Source organism: Corapipo altera, unplaced genomic scaffold (assembly GCF_003945725.1).
Source record: "Corapipo altera isolate COAL_440 unplaced genomic scaffold, ASM394572v1 44, whole genome shotgun sequence".
Taxonomy (NCBI): Eukaryota; Metazoa; Chordata; class Aves; order Passeriformes; family Pipridae; genus Corapipo; species Corapipo altera.
Window position 1 is genome coordinate 2160304 of NW_020884880.1, and position 20240 is coordinate 2180543.

At 39.0% G+C, this 20240-nt stretch overlaps 1 protein-coding gene across 4 annotated transcripts in view; it reads right to left on the reverse strand.

Moving 5' to 3' along the window:
* CDK6 (cyclin dependent kinase 6) overlaps positions 1 to 20240 on the reverse strand; it is a 137354-nt gene that overhangs the window by 82748 nt on the left and 34366 nt on the right. The window lies entirely within an intron of this gene.

The window sequence follows — 20240 nt, forward strand, 5'->3', positions numbered from 1 at the left end:
AGGCCTCACATTTGAGAAATGATTTCATTCTCTTGCTCAGCCACTTGCAAGAAACATCAGATTCAGTCTGGGCTGTGTGCTTTTTTTGACACTGTAACTAACACCAGAAGATACTAACCTTTGCTAGCAAATTGGATAAAAGCCGTAAACATGCACACACCAGATCACTACCTAATTAAATCAGGATAATTCCACTCATCTGACGGAAATGGATCCGTTTTTATTAGTGATGAATACCCAGTATTATCTCAATTACTATGATATAGAAATAACTACAAGAGAGTCTTCATGAGCCTCAAGGATTAGTTTTTTCCATGTCTGCTTTTCACTGAGAAATTTTCTGTGGTAGAGAGGCATACTGCACTTCGGAATTACAGATAAAATCATATTTAAAAATTTAATTGAAAAGTGATCAATTCTATTCCACAAACAAGAAGTTTCATGCCTTACGAGATTAATGGAACAAGCTCTAATGAGTCATGATCAAACCTCTACTGACGTCTATCAGATGTTCTTTGGACAGTGCATGTTTACAAACACAAGACACAGAATGTGCCTGTTGTTTCAGACTACACAGTTCTGTCATGCTCTAATATTACAAAACCTATGATGGCTGCTGTTGCTCAAGTTGAAGATATGTACATTATCCCCCAGTGGTTATGTTCATACAATCATGGCTTTACAATTTCTTCCTTTTCAGGCTACATTTTCAATGCAGTCTATGCAGAAATCTAAAATATTTATCTGTAACTGGAAAACCAAGCTATTTGGGATGCAACAAACAAACACACTTTCTTTAGAGGCAAATATATAGCTTTAATTTTTGTAAAAGCCTCATAATGGAAAGAGGAGCAAAATTTGTTATGGATATGCTGTATCTTTGCCTGTTCCACCATATATGGTATTGACAATGATTGCTCAGTCTAATATTTACTGAATTTATCAGCAGTGAAGTCAGGACCAAATTATGATGAACTTTTCAAGCAACACCGTATTATGTCATGAGTCTCAATAATACACAGAAGTACGTTCTGCATATTCTTCCTCTACCATCAAGGAGGATGGGGCTAGGCTTGGGCGAGGCTGAGCAGCTGCTGCTGCCTTTGCCAAAGGGAGCTTCACAGCACGCACTTCCCCACTCAGGGGCAGCAGGAGCAAAAAGCCCTGACTTCCTACAGACTTCTGTCTCCACCTTGTCCTATCCCCTCTTGACTCTATCTTTCACTGACCCCTCTTAATCTTCCTCCAGTGTCTGATACATAAATCCTTTCCAAGCCATTGGCTTTCAAATACCACTCTGATTCTTTAAGAGTCACCAACCTTCTTGACTTGCAAAGAAAATACCTGTGAGTTATCTGCAGTAACTTACTACTTGTTTAAGACCAGCCAGATTCTCTGGAGGAGGACTCTACCTGCCTAACCCAAAAGAGGATGGCATGGCTTACGACAAAACATTCAAATATCTACTCAAAGAAAAAAGAAACTGTGAAGTTCGTTGTGGTGTTGGTGCCTGGGCACCAGCAGCTGGGACTGCAGGGGCCTCTGTCAGGGGAGATCATGGGCTGTCTCCTGCCAGACACACTCAGCTCCAGCCAGCTCTGTTGGATCCACTGCAGTGTAAGGCTGGGCCTATCAGCCAGGACAGCTGTGCTTCTGTGAAAACATAACTAAGAAAGGGAAGAAAAAGATGGAGGAAAAGAGGAAAAGGGAATAAAAGGAGTGAGAAACAGCACAGGAAACACCAAGGTGAGAGGAGGAAGAAGAGAAGTAAGAGGAGAAAGAGGAGGTACTCCATGGTGGAGCAGATATCCACACTGCAGCCCATGAAGGACCTACACTAGAGCAGGCAGATATTCCTGAGGAAACTGCAGCCTGTGGAAAGGACCTAGGCTGGAGCTGGCAGAAAGTGTGAGGAGGAAGGAGCAGGAGAGAGGAACTGCTATAGCCTGATCACAACCCCTCACACTCCATTCTCCTGTACTGCTCGGGGTGAGGACAGTCAGAAGTGATGTGTAGCCTGCAAAAAGACAGGGGAAGGTGTTATTTGAACATCTGCCTTTTTTCACCACCATCTGAATTAGCAATTCAATATCTATCTTGACTGGTATTAAACTAAGTTGATTTTCTCCAAGATGAGTCTATTTTGCCTATGATGTGACTGGTAAGCAATCTCTCTTCTCTCAGACTATGAGCCTTCTTGTTTCTTGTTCTTTTCTACTTTCTGTAGCTGAGGTAGGGGAAGCGAGTGAGCTCCTGGGTGGAAGTTTGAATGCTAGGTTAACCCACAACCGTGGTAAAGGCATGAATACTACGTTTTGTCTTGGTAAAGGAGAACACAGTAAGATGCAACCTGAAGGAAAACACCAAAGTAATATGACTTCAGAAGACACATGAACCCCAAAGTAACATACACTTATGACTGGCTGCTTGTTATGTGAAGCTCAAACTCTTCCTCCATTGGCTACTATGTGAAGAAAGAAAAACCTTTAACCAGATTGCTCTTTGTTATGGTGATAGGACTTCCTAATACCAAATAAAAGCAATGCAGTACAGAGCCTTGTCAACTATAACAGACCCTAAATTTATACTAACAAGTGCTTTGTATGGCTTTTTTTTAAATTTTTTTCTACCTGCCTATTTTCCTCTTCCTCCTCAATTTCTGTGCTGACATTTTGTAAAGCACAACAAACTCTTTGAAATCTTTGAAATCTCCTAATGTTTCTCCTGCTTTTCTGTGGAGTATCTCATGCAGCTGCACAACAACCTGCATCCTTCACCCAGAGTTTCTGTCTATCTCTAACTCATTTTTCTCCTTTTGCTGAGCAGAATGCAATGTCCCTATTTTGGGTGGCAGGTGTTGGGATACTCATCCTGAACATTTCCTGTAGGAGTGTTTGCGTAAAAGGCGACCACAAGTGTAAACAAAGGAGATGAGTTTTAGACAGCAATGTGTAATGAATCAGTCAAGGCAGTCTGATGAAAAGGCTCACTGCCTCTCACTGAAACAGGACGTTCTCTGAGCAAAAGGGGAGCAGGATGAGGCTTCCTTCATATCCTACAGGATTATACAGAACCCTCAACCATCATAATGGTTTCAATTTAAAGAGTGATTTTAAGCATGATGGAAGGAAAGTTTAAAGAGCTGTCACATTCTCTGAGGCCCATTTTTGAAGCAGAATAATTACAACACTTCTATGGTTATGCTTTGTAACAAACAGTCAACATTAATTAATGCCAAAAAAACAATGGCATTCCTGAGGAATTACACAGTACAGATCCATGAATAGCAAAAGACATGATTAATGTTGTTACACTGAATCCCAAAGGCATTAGCAATAATGTAGTGATTCCCTGTTAAACGCAGTGATTTTCTTTTTTAACTCTTGTCCTCACACTGTGCTGGGAACCCATCACACCAGCCTATCTAGAATGCCATGACTGTGACGGTGGGGGCAGACACGCAATCTGCCACTGTCTGCGGAGCTGCAGGATGCTCCTCTCCATGCAGCTGTCTGGGTGCAGTGGCTGGGACACAGTAAGAGCAGACAGATCCCTGCCTTTGTGCCCTGTTCCTTCTCTCAGGAGAAAGCTATTCTGCTCAGTCTCCCTGCAGGGCATTCAGAAAGGGGAGGAGGAGGCTGCGCTCTCTGCCTTCTCCTAACCACACTACAGCTTCTCAGGAGTCATCCATGATCCAACTCAATATACAGGATATAAAGCTCTTAATTTTCATTACATTGGGCAACAGTTTATCTCAGAGTAGTTCTATTCCTTTTCATGAAAGTATTCACAGGGTTAAGGGTAATTCCTCATAAGAGAAGACTGCTGTGATATTCCTGTCAATGAACTACAGAGTACCAAGACAATGTGAACTTCGCAGCATGTTCAATTTAAATATGTTGATTGTTTTGATAAGAAAACAATACATTCAAATGATCCACTCACTTAGCCATGTTAATCAACCTTACTATAAAAGATAAAACATTCGTTTTCTGTTCATAGAGTAAAATGCTGTGCAGAGCAAAATACAGACAATTCATTTAGTGCATTATTAATATCTGCCAATCACACACAAGGAATTGGTCTAATAGTTGTCGAAATTTTGTATGTTGATACCCTAAAGGTAAAGAATCTACTGGAAAATAATTAACAATTATATATATTTTTAAATATGAAGTAAAATATTGGTGCAATTACCTCTGAATTGTAAAATTATTTTAATCATATCAGAGATACTTTAATACACTCAGAGTAGATTAAAAGGTATTTTAAAATATATTCTGATAAACAGTCTCTAATCTATTTTAAAAGACTTTTGTAAAAAAGAAAGCACAGATCATGCAAGGGATTCTGGATTATCCAATTGTTAGGATGAAGAACCCTATGGACATACACACTCACAAAAATATGCATGTATGTATACATGCATTTTAATGTTTTGAATAATCCCATTAAAGGCAATGCTACCTATGGTAGTCCACTGCAATAAACACTGAAACAAATATAGCTAAGTTGTCTTGTTTTTTGTTTTGTTGGTTTTCTGGTTTTTTGTTTGGTTTTTTTTTAATGGCTAGAACTGCTTGTGTAGCAATTTAAAAGATACAATACCTGAATGCGTAGAGATTCTAAAACACTGTTTTGAAGACTATTTTGTTGCTATTGGAAGTAGCAAGGTAACTACGATTAGGAAGTCCTTTAAATCACTGTGAAATACAATAATCAGTCAATTAGTTCACAGCCAGACTAGTAAAACTGGCAAATGTCACTATTATGAACAGACCTGCCTGTGTATCACAAACATTATATGTCAGTCTCAGGGAAAAGTACCACAACTGTGCACAAAATTTAGGAAAAATACAAAATTTTAACTAAATTATAGGGGTCCATGGAAGAAAAGGCTTTGAAAAGCTCTCAGGCTTAACAATACTATTTCATTGCCATAAGTTTATGATTGAATTTTATGTATATATATATCACAGCTTTCAGTATACTGAGGCACTATTTTCCTTCATGGTCGTACTCCTGTGTGTAGACTGAATTCAATTCATAGCCACCACAGTAGGTTTAACATGTTCTGAGTCAGAAAAGAACCACTGAATTTGCACTGCTGCAGAAACTAGATGACGACAATAGATGCACCTGAGGAACCTTCTGTCTGCCCTCCTTAAGGGGACCTGGATTAATATTTTAGGGGTCATTAAAAGTTTCAGCCTAAGTACATGCCTGTTTTACCACTATCTTAATAGTGCCAGATTTCCATGCTGATCTCAGTATCTGTGAACCAAAGACCAAATACAACATGTCTACTTAACATCTATGGGACACCTATGTAAATGCACATGCCTGGGCACACACGTGGATGCATACTATTTAAGTATATATAAGTCTTTCCACATAATTTTCTAATTTTATAGTTCAACACCTGTCATTTTGCAATATAGATTTTTCAAGTTTTACTTTTTCCTCTGCTATTTTTTATATTTGATGAGAAGAATATGCATGACTGAAAGGAAACCTATGTAATTATTGTCCTACTTATGTTCAGTCAGTCAGTGTACCAAAAATTCCTATCAAAGTGGAATTACCAGACATGCAAATGCAACATACAGTATCTCCTATCTGGCTACTGGTGTTTTTACGACAAAATACATGCAAATTCAATGAGAACAGAGGGGAAACTTGTTTTAACAACCTGACAGAAATTGGCAAATGTGGCACTGTTAGTAAGACCTCTACTGTATGTGAAAATTTTATAGCGGGTAAATGTGACTGTGATTAATAGTCTTTTTCACTGCTCAAACCTTTCCACTCTTTTGCTCTGTAGAAAAACCAACAGAAGGTATAGCTATTAACAGAATTTATGGATCTGAGACAAGATAAGCAAAAAACCCAGATTTTTTTCCTGTATCTCTGGATGATATCATCAGTTTTGTACATCCCCAAATACTTTCTGGGAAACTTCCTTTCTTTTAATACAAGCTTTTTATAACTGTATTGAGACAGCTGTTTCTCACACTGCTTCCTGGTTTGACAAGTTCTTACACACTCAGTTCTTTTATTCCTCATATCATCTAAAAAAAAGATGAGGACGAAAATGAACCGAGAAATCCTCCAAACTCTTTACTGCTTCACCCAACTGGTAAGTTCCACACAAATGACTTAGCACCTGTGATTTGTATGCATTGGCTCTGAAGCCCCTTCCAGCACATGTCTAGAGACTGACAACAGCCCAAATTTGGTATCTAAGCATCACAGCAGGTCCAGCTGGATAGCTGGGGTAGAGCTGCAGTTCGAATTCTGGAACACACTTTTCATATAATTCCAGCATCTTTAGTAATCACGTTTCTCAACAGGACAACTCACATTCTTCCTTCGACTGATGATGTGAGCCTCTTCTGAGGTAAAAGCCAGACTTAAACTTGACTAACTCAATCTGTTCTGGAGCACTGTGCATACACCCCTATCTCTATCACCTCTCAGTAGAGCTTAGTATTTTCAGTTTTTAAAAAAGATTTTTGATTGCTCCTAATAGTATATATTTCCTTCTCTCGTTGTGGGACATCATTACCACTTCCTCTTCACAGTCTTTGTTTCTGCATTCCCCATCTGTATTTTGGGACCTCCTAAGCCGATCATCACTTGTTGCAATCCTTGTGGAAGCTCTCCTGACGTAATTAGATAAATCAGTCCATCCAGAAAATCTACAAAGCTGGATGTGACTCCCCTTAACTACTTCACTATGCTTTTGAGAGGAGTTCACAGAAATCACTCTCTCACTCCCTGCTAGAATCTACAAACTACAGTAAATTATCAATCACTGATGAGTGGATGCTCCTCCAGTGCCCCTCACACCACTCCTTACAAGGAATGGCATCAACAGACCAACCCCTTTCCCTAAACAAGAATGCTGCTCAAGCAGCACTATAGCTCTTCACCAGCACCTTCCTGACACTGCTGGTCATAATTTACTCAAACTCCACGAAGGGTTAAAATATGGCATATGTTGACAGACAACACTCCTTGCTAACAGGAAAGACACGTTGCTGTGGGGCCCAGATCTCGGCTTCTCCTTCCCTGCAGCTGTCTGTGGATAGCAGCTAATTGTATCCACTTGTTTAACCTCGAGGATAATGTCTGGAGGGGACCAAGTGCCACAGGCATACTTTTTTTTTTTAACGGTCATTTCCTCTCTGGTGTAACTTGCATGACAGCATGTGACAAGCAGAAATTAATGGGGACACTGCTGTGCCAATACCTCTTGAATTGCTTTGACACTGGCTGCAGGCTGCCTGCTTGGCCACCCAGCCAAGACCTCACATGAAATGTGGCAAGGGGCCCACAGCTCTATTCACTAACAAGCCAGCTGGTCAGTGATTAGAAAGCTGAAACAATGCTGTGCACATACATCAAGAAAAATGCTTTACAAACAGCTTCGGACTTAGGAGGTAAAGTCTCCCAGAAGAGTAAATCTGTAAATTTTTCTTAGGGACTGCTAACTTAAGCTAACACTAGAGATAACATGGAAGGCCCTGGAAGATGACTGCCCTACTCTGTCACCTAAGCACAAGAAGGGCTAACCCTAGAACAAAGACTAACATCTTGATGTGCTCAAAATCACGTGCAAACAGCTTAGACCACATGGATTCTGGTCCAGAGGAGCATTCAAATTATGTAAATACACAGAGATTTATGACAGACTACTTTTCCTAATGGTCATCAGCACCTTGGCAACATTACTGACATTTCTACAGAAATTCTCATTGGATTTGTCTGCTGTGTTTACACTGATTTGTTTATACACTGATACATAACAACAAAGGATGAGACTTCAGAAGCATCCCAGGGGATTTGGATGATCAGATCTCATACACCCAAGGCAGCTTTGTACCTTTCAGCCCAGACTTTTTTGAAAACTGTCAAACCCTTGGCTAGACAAAAAAGGCTCAAGAAGATTGTTCCTTTAATTTCTCTCTTCACTTGCTTTTTTAAATAGTAGCCACTAGAAATGCATGGGCTCTTGATGAAACACCTGCATGGCAACAAGAAAGTAAGTTACGATTTTTTAAAACTGAGAAAAAAAGCAGTCAAAAGGATCCTAGTGATCAAAAATATAACCATCATTTGAAATCAATAAGACTTGGGTAGCTAATTCCTATGGTTTCTTCACAATTATAAACTCATTCTAGCAATTTTTGTTTAATGGAAAACTTGTTTAAACATTATAATACAGGCTTGACCAATTTCTTGATATTTAAGCAAATGTATTTTGCGGCACATACAGATACATAAGGGCTCAAGGCCCTGTAAAAGAGGCTAGACAGTAGAGTCACTTTTTTGAATTAGAAACTGGGGTTACTGAAGAGTTTGGACTTAATTTTGAGTGCTTCCATCCTGAAAACTTTATTCAGCATAGTCATGAATGACATCTGCATGCTGAGGAAGAAGATGACCTCGTATTAGGTACAGCAAAAGTCCAACGAAGTCATGGGGACTCTATCCATCAGACCTGAGCTTGTCCCACTGCTTTTGAATATTTCCATTCTCCTCCCACACTCACTGCAACTAACAGGACCTTCAAAGAGATGTAGCCAACCTTCTCTGAGACAAAAATGTCAGCATGACACCAGACATCAAAATACTGCTATCCTCTAAAGTTAGACACTTTTAATAAACAGTTAACAGTTTTTATTAAAGATATGAATACAGAGGAAAGTAAGGAGGTAAACTCTTCCTAATCTCTCCAGGGAATACATAATAAATAAAAGCTCAGTTGTGTACTTTTTAAAAGTCACTTTTCAGTTTTGGGGGGTTTTCTGGCTTGTAATGTACTTGCATAGCAGAAGAATCGTGATGCTTGTCAGTGCTGTACAATGGCACAACACTGGGGTCTACTACTACCTGAGCTCTAGTCACAGGAGTGCACTTAACTTTGCTGCCTCTCTTGCTCCAAATTATAAATTCAGGGATAATGGTTAACTAATTCATGAGTGTTGCAAAGATTAACTGGTTAATGTTTGTTAAATACTCTAAAGAACTAGAATTTACTTTCAGTTGTAAAGGCTTAACAACCTTCAAGAAAATCAAGGATATACAGAAGAGGAAAGATATATTTTTTTAATATAATTTATGGGTATAAATAAGCTTCAAGAAAGAGCTGCGAGGGGACAGCTTGCCCAAGAGCTCTAATCCAATGACTTTACATATCGTTTTGCAATGCTGTTATAGCATTGTTTGAGCTGTCAAAATAGTCTTCAGGATGAGAATCTGACTGATGCCTTACTACACCTAAATTAAAAGTAGGGGGGACAAGACAGTTGATTTTTGGAAACACTCAGCAGATTGAGTTGTTCTCCGTGTTTACAGCAGCAGTTCATTTGCAATTCTATTAACTTGAATTAAAAAAAATAACAGCTCCTGAACCAACAGCTTTGCAAGGGAAACAGGCAAGCACCTCTTCCTACAGACAAGGCATAGAGAAGAGATTTTGCAAGAGAAATCGGGCAAGTACACACAAGTCTTTTGTTTTCACTGAAAGCATGAGAAGTTTGCAGGGAGCACTAGACTACAGGAATGGCAACCCCTTCCATCCCACTTACATTGTCTATCACTTTCTCCTTTCTTTTCTTATTTCTTTTCTTTTACTTCTCTCTTTCTTTCCTTCATGAGCCCTGTTGCCCCTTCCTGCTCCATCCCCAGTTCTGACCCTTTTCATCACGCCTGCACTGCATCCCATCCCGCTCAGCCATTTCTTCTACCACACAGTAGGGCCTGTGGTCCTACTTCACCTCTTTGGGTTGCTGTCTCCCACAGGCCAGGTGATAATGAGCAAAGTAGGTCATCAGAAGATGTGAGCTACTAGCATGCCTCATCAGCTCATCTCTGGATTTCAGATATAACAAACTGTAGCAGACAGAGATGTGACTGTGATGTTTGCTGTGGCTGCAGTGGTGGAAGATGCGTTCTTCAGTTACACATTTGCTGAGTCTCTCCAAAGTAACATGTGCCATAGCCCATCCAGGGCTGAGCAAAATGACACGGATTTACATTAGCACAAATTAGTGTAAACCTTGCCTTGTTTTCTTTCGAACACTTGCCTGATCCTAAGAAAAGGACGCATCTTCAACTTGCAGTGACATAATAAGCAATGAGTCTACTTATTTCTTAATGTTAACAAAATAGGAAAGAATCAGTTCTACTTTGGGGGTGAGGGGAAAGGTGAAACATGAGTCGATAGTTGCCTTGAGAGGGGAGAAGATGGCGTCCAATGTTTCACTGGCAAAGGATATTCTCTCCCTTCCTTCATCTCCTGAATGTTAAACAAAACAAACTCTAAGAGATATTTAATAAAAAGCCGAAGGTATATTAGAAGTTAGTGTGAAAAAAGAGCCAATCAAGGGAACAAACTGCTTTTATGATGTGCCTTTTAAAAGTAAAGTGTCACAAATCATGTACTTGACAAATGCAGCTTGTGAAAAATGCAATATTGCCTCTCAAAAGGGTAACCTGTGACAAGCAGAAAAGTATGCTACTGATTATGTAAGCCAATCGGGAAAACAAAACTACCTATCTTCTTGTGTATCTTCACTATAACCATTCATGGAAAACCTATGAGAATAAAAGTAGCTACCATGAAGACAACCTGGACCACATATGTCTGTACTTTGCTGAATCAGGTCCCAGAAAGACAAGTCTTTTGTTTTTCCTCTCAACAACAATAAAATAAATACAAATCATACAATACAATATCAAACTCTATGTTATTCCAAAATTACAGTCAATTAAGTAGAAACAAACTGTATCTTCAGAAGGGCACATGAGAAAGGCTAGGGATCACTATCAAAGGACTTCTGTTTTCTTTTGTTTATTAAATAGCAACTGTATTATTGACTGCAGCTTTGCAAGCTAGTGAGCAGCTGGGTGTAACACATTTCCATGCTGTGTAACCTCTCCTTATGCTTCGTTAGATTCCTTATCAGGACCAGAAGAAAAGAAATCTCTCTGCTATGCTTTTCCTGTGGCAAAGGAAAAGACAAGATGATGACTTTCCAGCTCATTTCACTTGTACAACGTTCTCATCAATCACCATGGCGTAGGTCTTTGTTATTTTCATTGAAGGACTGTTCTTAGTTTTCTGTCACAATAAAGCGTGACTCCACTAATTAGCAAATCAAGGTTACCTCTACCACATTTGCAAGAACAAAATGCAAACATAAGGTTAAAGCTACTTCTGAAATATTTTCCAAGGCCCCAGCTTCACAGAGATAAACCTAAGTCAAGCTAGGTCTAAATTCCTTTCATTGAAAGAGAGGTTAAAGAATGAAACACTTAGAGCAGATAATGTAAGGAAGCTAAACTAACCATTTCATCGAGAACCAAAAGTTTTCTGCTTGTTTTGCAACTTTCTGCTCCAGAGACCAAGCAGAGAAAGTGTGGTTTATTTTTATATTAAACTTTCTGTCAAGTATGCATCTCTCTGAAGTTTTGGTTCACTATAGCCCACGCAACTTGGCCTCTATTCTCCTTTTCCTAGCCTTCAATAAGCCGTATAGCCATCAGCAGGAATTACGTGAGCAAACTAAAAAAGGAAGGGATATCTTCTTCCCAAGGCAAAAACATAATAAAAAGTGCTTTGTAAGATGGTCTCTCCTCCTTTAACGTAGTGTTTTTCTATGTATCTTCCTTTTTAGTCTGTGTTGTTTCTCACTGAATGACAGTTATACACAACATACTACTGTAATTACAAGCATACGGCTCAGAGATCGCTGCTGACGTTCTCAAGTCTCAATTTAGACATTTTTATTTAAATACATGAAAGACATCTGTATACTCTTTCATTAACTGCATTTTAAATTTGTAATACCCTATGTATTCTTTTGGAACCATTTCCATTAAAATGCTATGGGTTTGGATTTCAAGTATTTCCTTTGTAACACTAAGGGAGGGGTATGTTACTGTCAAAATTTCTCTCTAAAAAGTCCTTGCTAAAATATTTACCCTGCTTGTCAGAACAGGAATATCTGAAGTTAATTCTGAATGAAAGAATATTTTAAAATGAATCATAAACTAGATGTTAAAAAAAAGCAACATGCTGCCATGCCAGTGCCCCTTCCCTGCTGTAAAGCTAAATGAAAAACAACCCTGCATTTGCATCCACAGAATATTGTAACATTTTGGAGCCTTTTGAGATTCCCTAATTGTAGTTATGCAACAGAACTATCAGATCCTAAAACAAAGGACAAAAAATCAGCAGCTGAATTTACTGGCTTGGAAATTAAATGCTCTTAAGAGATGGCTAACATGTCTTCTTGATTTTTTTTGGCATTTGAAAGTTACGGCGCAACACTTCCTATTGCATAGACCAGAAAAGTGGGACATTTTAGAATACTTAGAATTTTTATGGTGCTGTCTGTAAAGTCACATATTTAGCAATAGTGAAAACTGTTGAGCAGTAACTGTCTTTGCCATTTTAATGAAAGTAATTAAAATGGTAAATTTAATTAATTATTAAGTCACTAATTTATTAATTAATTAAACCACTAATTTCAAAGGGCCCTTTATGGTATAAGACACTGTTCAACATTAATATAGACAGAATGTGATGACATCTAATGAGCTGGTCAAAATAGCAAAATACAGCTTCTTCTTGTAAATGGGTATTCTCAACTGTCATTATTTTCAAAGAAGGCAAATGGGATAGTCTTTGGCCAGAACAGTTAAGATATCAATGAAAAAAAAATAAACAAACCAGTCCACCAAACCTTGTGATCCTTGGAGCCTTTTTCCATTACTGAGTCAATTTACCATGATGACCAGCTATGACACATTCTTGTGAATAGTCAGGAGTCTGGTTCCAAAGGCACAGACATTGCTTACACGTAAGTTTTGAGAGAAGACTACTTCCTTGCTCTGACAAAGCATTTAAACACAAGCAAAACACATGTTTATGACTAATCTGAGACTATGGAAACAACAGTTTCAACTGTTGTTTGCTCTAACCTTGGAATTCATCAGGTCAGTAGCACAAGGTAACAACTGATTCTCCTTTGTTAGCTCCTCTAATTCAGTTTTTCAACCTCATTTTTTCTAATACTGGAGCAATCTGTTGACATAAAATTAAACAGAAGCTTAAGTGCTTTGCTGGAGCAGAGCCTCTGCTCCTTTGGATTTTCTCCTTTGAGGTCTGAAGTTGAACCAGAAGGTGCAGGTATATATTCCAGCATGAGTTTAAATGTTTTATATAAGCGACAGTTCTGTATAGCTGTAATGGTTACAGAGAAGTAAGAAGAACCTAAAATAGTGAGTTTATGAGTCTTTGGATAAGGTTTCCAATCCAAAAATGAAGGACAGATTTCATCCAGGAGCTCAAACCTTTGCAGTTTGTATTTTCTTAATGGCAAACTGTTCAGGCTTTGCACGAAAACAAATGAAAGGCTGCTTGCTAACTGCTGCTAACAGCATTGCCCCACATTCACCTCTGGAGAAACCCTAAGAATTCCACAGTTACACCACAATAGGATTTGACCCATAGCTGTGCTCTGGAGTACCAACACTGGCAAATCCTACAAACCCATGCCTGCTTTATTAAAACTACAAATAAATTAATAATTTCAATTTCTAAATATTTTCCTTTGCCATGGCATGGAGAACAAACAACAAACAGTATTTCTGTTATTTCACTCGTGTTTCCATTCTAAATTTTCTGTCTTCTAGCAGCTGCTTGTGAAGTTACTAATAATGTGTGTGTTTATTTGGACTTCTTAAAAAGGATATTCTCAAAATGGAAGGAAGCTGATTTTATTTCACTTTGAAACCTGAGAAACCTGTAACATGAACCATACGCTGATTAGAAAGCACTGATATATAAAGGAAGCAGTTGTGTAAATGTGTGATAGGGAAACGGCAGACCAGAGGAGAAGGCACTGTTTCAGACAAATTAATGCTGTTGTAGGATCTGATTATCATGACTCATGTTTAACAAGGTATTGTGTAAAGGCCAGCCAAAAAGGAGGCACTATTATGGTGGGCACTACACAGTCAAGGGTTTTCACACAGCTTCTTCCATTAAAAGCTCACAGATAAAATGGACAAGACAGACCCCAGGTGGAGAAACAGCGTGACAGTTCCATGATGCTACATTTTTATGGGAGTAGAGTCAGGAATGGATAAGCAAAATGGAAAGAAAAGTGATGGAGAGAAAAGTTCTGGAGAGAGGTTAAGAATAGAAGAGTGCTTTACACAGTGTGAATACACAGTGAAAGCGAGGTGAAAAAATGAAGGTTGAAGGGAAGGATGGAAAGAAGAAAGGGCTGAACAAACAGGAATAGCAAGGGCAGAGAACACTGAGTTGAAATCACTGAAAGCAGCTCTCAGTGTCAGAGGTTTTGGTTTCGGTTGCCTCAGCAGCTGAGTATAGCTGGCTGATGCCAGTGGCTGGTGCTTCTCTGCAGTTTCGTGCCTAATGGCCTGAGGACAGGAAGCGGGGAGGAACCATGTCTGCTCTGGTATCCACAGGGGCGGGTGGGACTGAGGCTTTCCATGTGTCCCTGATCCGACACACAGAGTAGGAGGGAGAGGCACAACCTCGGCTGGGTCTCATTTTATTCCTTCCCTATGACTGTAGCAGCTCAGCTGTATCTGGTGATGAGCCATTGGATTGACTCCTGGAATCAGTAGAGATATATATGTGTGTGTGTGTGTATAAACATATATATACACGCATATATATATACATACACACACGTATATGTGTGTTTGTGCACATGTATGAGTAGTGTGCCTTCATGTGTATAGATGTAATGACAATATACACCAAACGACACTCTAGGCAAAGGAGGAGAACTGATGCTATCCCCTTGTGCATTTGTGTACTTTTGACTCTTTTCTAAGCATCTGAGTTGCCAGTTCTGGCCTTTTCTGGGCCACACCTATTTTGAGAAAACGAACTTCGTAGACAGTAGAGTGATGATCATCACATTTCCCTTTCCCTCAGTCAAACAGCAATATTTTTTCAGCAAATACACTGAGGACTTTTATGATATGTATTTATACATGTACGTGTGTTTATGTGCCTATGTATTCATAAATAACACAAAAATTCTTAAAGCTAATTTTATGTTCTACATATGAAAACATACAATACAAAAAAATTCCATCCCTATCCACTTGCATGGGACTTTGGCATAAGCTAATACATCTGCTACAGAGGGAAAGAAACAAACACATCTCGATTAAATCAATATGCCACTAAAGTAACACGCTTCAAATTAATTTTTACTGTGGGATACAATAACCTGCCTATTCATTGGCACAAAACCAGTGCATACAGCTAGTCCAAGAGTATTAAATGTCTTTTGTGGTAGAGTAGAGAAAACAGCTTTATGGAAAAATAACTTACTTGATTACTATATTATCTTTTATTAGTTATGAGTTGTCTGTGGCCACGTTTTGAATTATTTTACACTACAGCTGCATAACCGCTGTGAGTAAATACAGACACTTTGTGAATATTCTAGTATAGCCAATCTGAGCTGCAATAACTTGGGTTGGCTGAGATGGGAAATGTATCCTGCCACAATGCTGCTTCTCTCAGATCAACTGAGTTTGACCCTTAGAATCTGGAGTTCAACAAGAAAAAATATGTTGGCCAGTTTTCCCAAATATCTACCTTATCACATCATCATTTGTGTTATTCTGTCTACTCTTCCCTATCTCTGTGTGCTTGTTTTGGGGTGAAGTACAGCTTTATGGGTATACTGCATAGGGGAGTGATTTCCTTCCAGTATAGAAACTACTATTAAGCAGTGATTCTTATCTGTCCTCACAAAAATCAAGAATGTCTCTTTGAATGTCCCCTCTTTATCTCACACCTGCTGCAATGTGACCTTCAAATTACTTGTCAAAAGCAACATATGGCTTGTAAGCAAAATTAAGAACATAGGTAAATCCAAACATTTCAGTCTATTGTTCTGCCACTGCTTTATGTGCACCATGAGCTGCAACTTTCTCTCAATTGCTCTAATTGTGGCATCTCTTTGATGAAGAGAAAGACACTGAAAACGAGTGACACTTCTGCTGACTGCTTAGACAGGATGTACTTGCAGAGCAAGTTGCAAGTGTGCACCACCACCACCACCAAACAAAAGAAAGCATCTCAAAAATACTCCCCACTTGGAAGAGTTGCCACTGGCTCACTGTGGAACAGTACAGCACTGTTTCTGACATGCTCCCTGGTAGCTTAGCCCCACTTCTACACCTGCTGGAGCATTATTCATACCACGTGCTCCCTTTCTTTCAGGGTCATCAAAGCATTTCACATAGCAATTGGTACCACACTGATGTTCCAATATCAAAAAATCCAATCTCATTAATAATACCAGAGTGTCTCAAGAGAATCCAGAGCAGTAGGATTCCTAAGCCTTTTTATGCATCACATCAATGTCTAGCTCTGCTAAATTAACAGAAATTAAATGAGCTGATAGCAACACTTCACTTCCAGTGTGTGTAATATTAATATTTTGTAATATCTTGATCATAAATCCTGTTCTACCAAAGGCTCAATCTCCATCCCTGCCCACAATTCAGAATTTCTTCAGTTTCTTAATTCCCTTTGACTTTCTGAATAAAGATGATTTCTGGCCCTCCATCTGTTGAAAACAATAGCTTCCTTCTGACTTCAGAAAAGATGTTTCCCTTAGGGCCCTGCTGGACTCCACTGGTGTCTTAAGAGTTTGGGCTACAAAAGAAAAGTAGGTTGAGATGTCTATTTAGAGAGTCCTTGATAGACATCGTTTCACAGTGACATTTCTAATTCAGTGTCATTGTTTTGAAAGACTAAAATTATTATTTCAGGCAGGTTGCTTTCATGCATTATGCTCCAATGTTGCTTGACTGCTTTCCAAACTGGAACAACTGAAAAAATGTGAAGCGCTCCAATGATTTTAAATCACTCTAGTCAGGACAGAGTGATTTAAAATTATTGGAGTGCCTCACATTTTTATGAGCTCTCAGTTTGCAAGCAATGGAGGTCTGAGCAGTCCTGGGCTGCAGCGCTGCACAAAACAGCTATACATTATCATCAGATTGAAAAGGTTTGCATTCGAATTTGGAAATTGTAGGGATTTGGAGATATTTAACACCACCATAATTAAAATCAGTGGCTCTACACTAACAATAAAAAGGTCCATGCTGAAGAAGTAACTGTATGGATACAACATTATATTGCATAAAATCCTGTGCTCAGCAGTCCCTTTATTCATGACTTCTCCTAACTCCTTGGTCAGACTACCTGCTACCAGCCACAAGAGATGTGGCTGTGTCTCTACATACAGTATGGTATGGGAAAGAAATTACACCACCTGCAACAGCAGGACCCACCACTCACTGGAGAATATCCACTTTTTAATGTTTAGTTCCTTCAGAGCCACCATTTTTGCAAGGCACCTGCTCTCTTTCCTGCTACTCTTTCATAAAGCAGTCCGGAGTAGGATAACAGAGAAAAAAAAAAGATTTATCCCAGAACGACGTATCCATTCAGCCCTTTTTAAAAAAATTTATTTATAGTGGCAACTCTTTAATTTATTATATGGATTCAGAATAAAACTTGCAAAATAATCCATAAAAGTAAAATCCTTAGCAGCTGTAAATGGGCACCATTTCACTAAGGCTAATGGATTTACACCTCTTAGTATCATCTGGGGGATCTGATCCACTATTTGTACACTCTAAATTCCTCACTCAGTTTTGCTTCTTTCTTTACCACGAAAGTACTGACAGGAAAACATGACTAACAGCTCTTCTCCTAGTATCTTTCTTATTAATTCGAGCAGGTTCTTTTCTTAGTGACTTTTAGCTTTGATGTTGTTAAATACAGCCACACTCTGAAGACTCTCAGTACTGGCAAAGATGTTTTCCTGGAATATCTTGTTTTATTTTCAGAATTGCATGATTGTGTGACATCTGCTCCACATCTCATACGTGATCAACTGAGTAGGTACAACCATGGCAGATGGCTGATGAGTCACCTCACAACACCGAACACTCGTTTGCTTTCTGAGAATCAGTATCTTCATATTAATTTCCTAAGTGTCTTGCAAAGATGTGACCAGCCAGCCTGATTTGATAGCAGGTAATGTAAATTACAGCAAATGCACATGGACACAACAGCAACATTTATTCTATGAATGGGGCTAATATTTTAGAATTCAATTTATGGCTACTTTCAGATAAGCCCACAAAAGGAAATTAGGTCATCACTGTACTTTCTCAATTTCAGGCATTTAAATACCAAAATCTGTATACCTGAATCAGATGGGTATCTAGGCTTCCTATGCAAAGAAGAAACCAAAAAACATTCACAGAAGCCATTCACTTGGGTGAGGAACAAGGACATAGCAGAGAAAACATATACATTAAACCAGCACTCACTGTGATTTGGCTGCACTGTTCAAGGCTGGGGGGAATACAATAATGATTCACAGATCACAGACCTGGGTAGAAACACATTCCCAGTTCTTCTAACATCCCATGATAGATAACATATGCACCTGCTATACTGAAGACCTTTGTTCTGTTCCCTCCTCTGCTGACTGTCAGATTGAAACAGGCACAACAGCCCTGTTAGCACATATAGTTTGGGTAGCCTAAATTCTGATCAACTGTAAGAAAACCACTGAAAGAAGCCACAGGTTTACTTAAAATGACATTAGTTTACAAAGTTAACTTTGCTCATTACTAAAATTAAAGAACCTCAGTAACAGTCTGCTGTCCCCTCTCATTCTTACAGACTCTCTGGACTGGCAGAACAAGATGACTGGAAGGACCTTCAAAGAACCCATGCCAGTCCCACAAGCATCAGAACAAAATGTGACCACGCAGCTTAAACATGCCTCAGTCCCAAAGGCTAAAACATAAAAATGCTTCCGTGGTCTGTTAACTATTTAAAAAAAATAATCTTTCTGTGGCAGAGACGTGTCATTCCCATTTCCATTACCCTTATGTCAACTAACAAAAGTTTCTAATGAGCCCAGTCTGTCGAGGCTCAACTGCTAACATCATTAACGTTACAAAGGACCTGTGCATGACTAACAGCTGTGTCCGAAGGAAACTGAACTCATACCTTCCATTTCTACATAAACTGTCCTAAAGTTAAAGAGTATCCCAAGAAGAAAAGAAGGGAGGAGACGATGGGCAGAGAGGAAAGAAGGAAGACATTGTCATTGCTGATTCTGATTCATGCCATATGGAACATATATTAATCAGGTCGGACAGAGGAAGCCAGCAAGGGTGAGCATGACTACAATCCAGTAATTACAAAGGTTTATTAATCAAATTAAGGGCTGAATATAGTTATCTTTCAAAAGTGAACTTTCAAAAGTATTTAGAGTAGCGTTCTCCAACTCGCTGGCCCAAAGTATACTCCATTAAAAAATAATGGAAGAGCTACACCAGAAAAGATTTAAAATACCACTGTCCAAAATAACCTAGAACTCAGTAGCCAGAGCCAGAGCTAGAAAAATGGACTAGAGCATTCATGCTCCTGGCAACAGGGAGGGGATGCCCTATATCCTAGGTAAGTATTCCCACTACCGGGCAATGTCTCATAGGAAAATTACGTCTGTCATGTTATGGGCACCTGTCTATATCTTCCTAAAACACCCTCTGGGGTGACTCTTACTGCAGGGCACTAGGCATTAGAAAGCCATTGCTGAGCAGCATTAAGACAAAAGCACTAATTGTGTTTAAATGATCAATATGGTTAGTTTCTCTGAACTGCTATGGTCTGACTACTACCTGCAAAACACAAATGAAATTCTTAAAGTGGTCCTGGTGTCACTTATATTCCTTTATTCCTAGCATGCCCTAAACCGGCAAAAGCCAAGCCTCGCTTCCCTAAATGTTATGTAATGATGCGAGCCAATTCACACAGAAAAGATCTTTTGGGGCTGATAATTCTCTCATAGTAATTTTATGTCATTTAAGTTCTACTAACAATTGTTGATTTTAAACTATGGTGCCAAAGAGGTATACTAGATTCTTCAACATCAAGCTATCCAGAGCTTACTCGGCTCATTTGGCACCTCTGTGTTGCTGACACATGCAGAACTTTAACAGATGGTCTTACAATACAGGTAGTTGTTTTGTACTGTGCTAGCGGTGAGGGGAAATACTCTACACAAATTGTCTGCAATTCTGGAAAATAAATGAAGTACAAATCCATATTAACCTCAAAAGCCAAACTATAA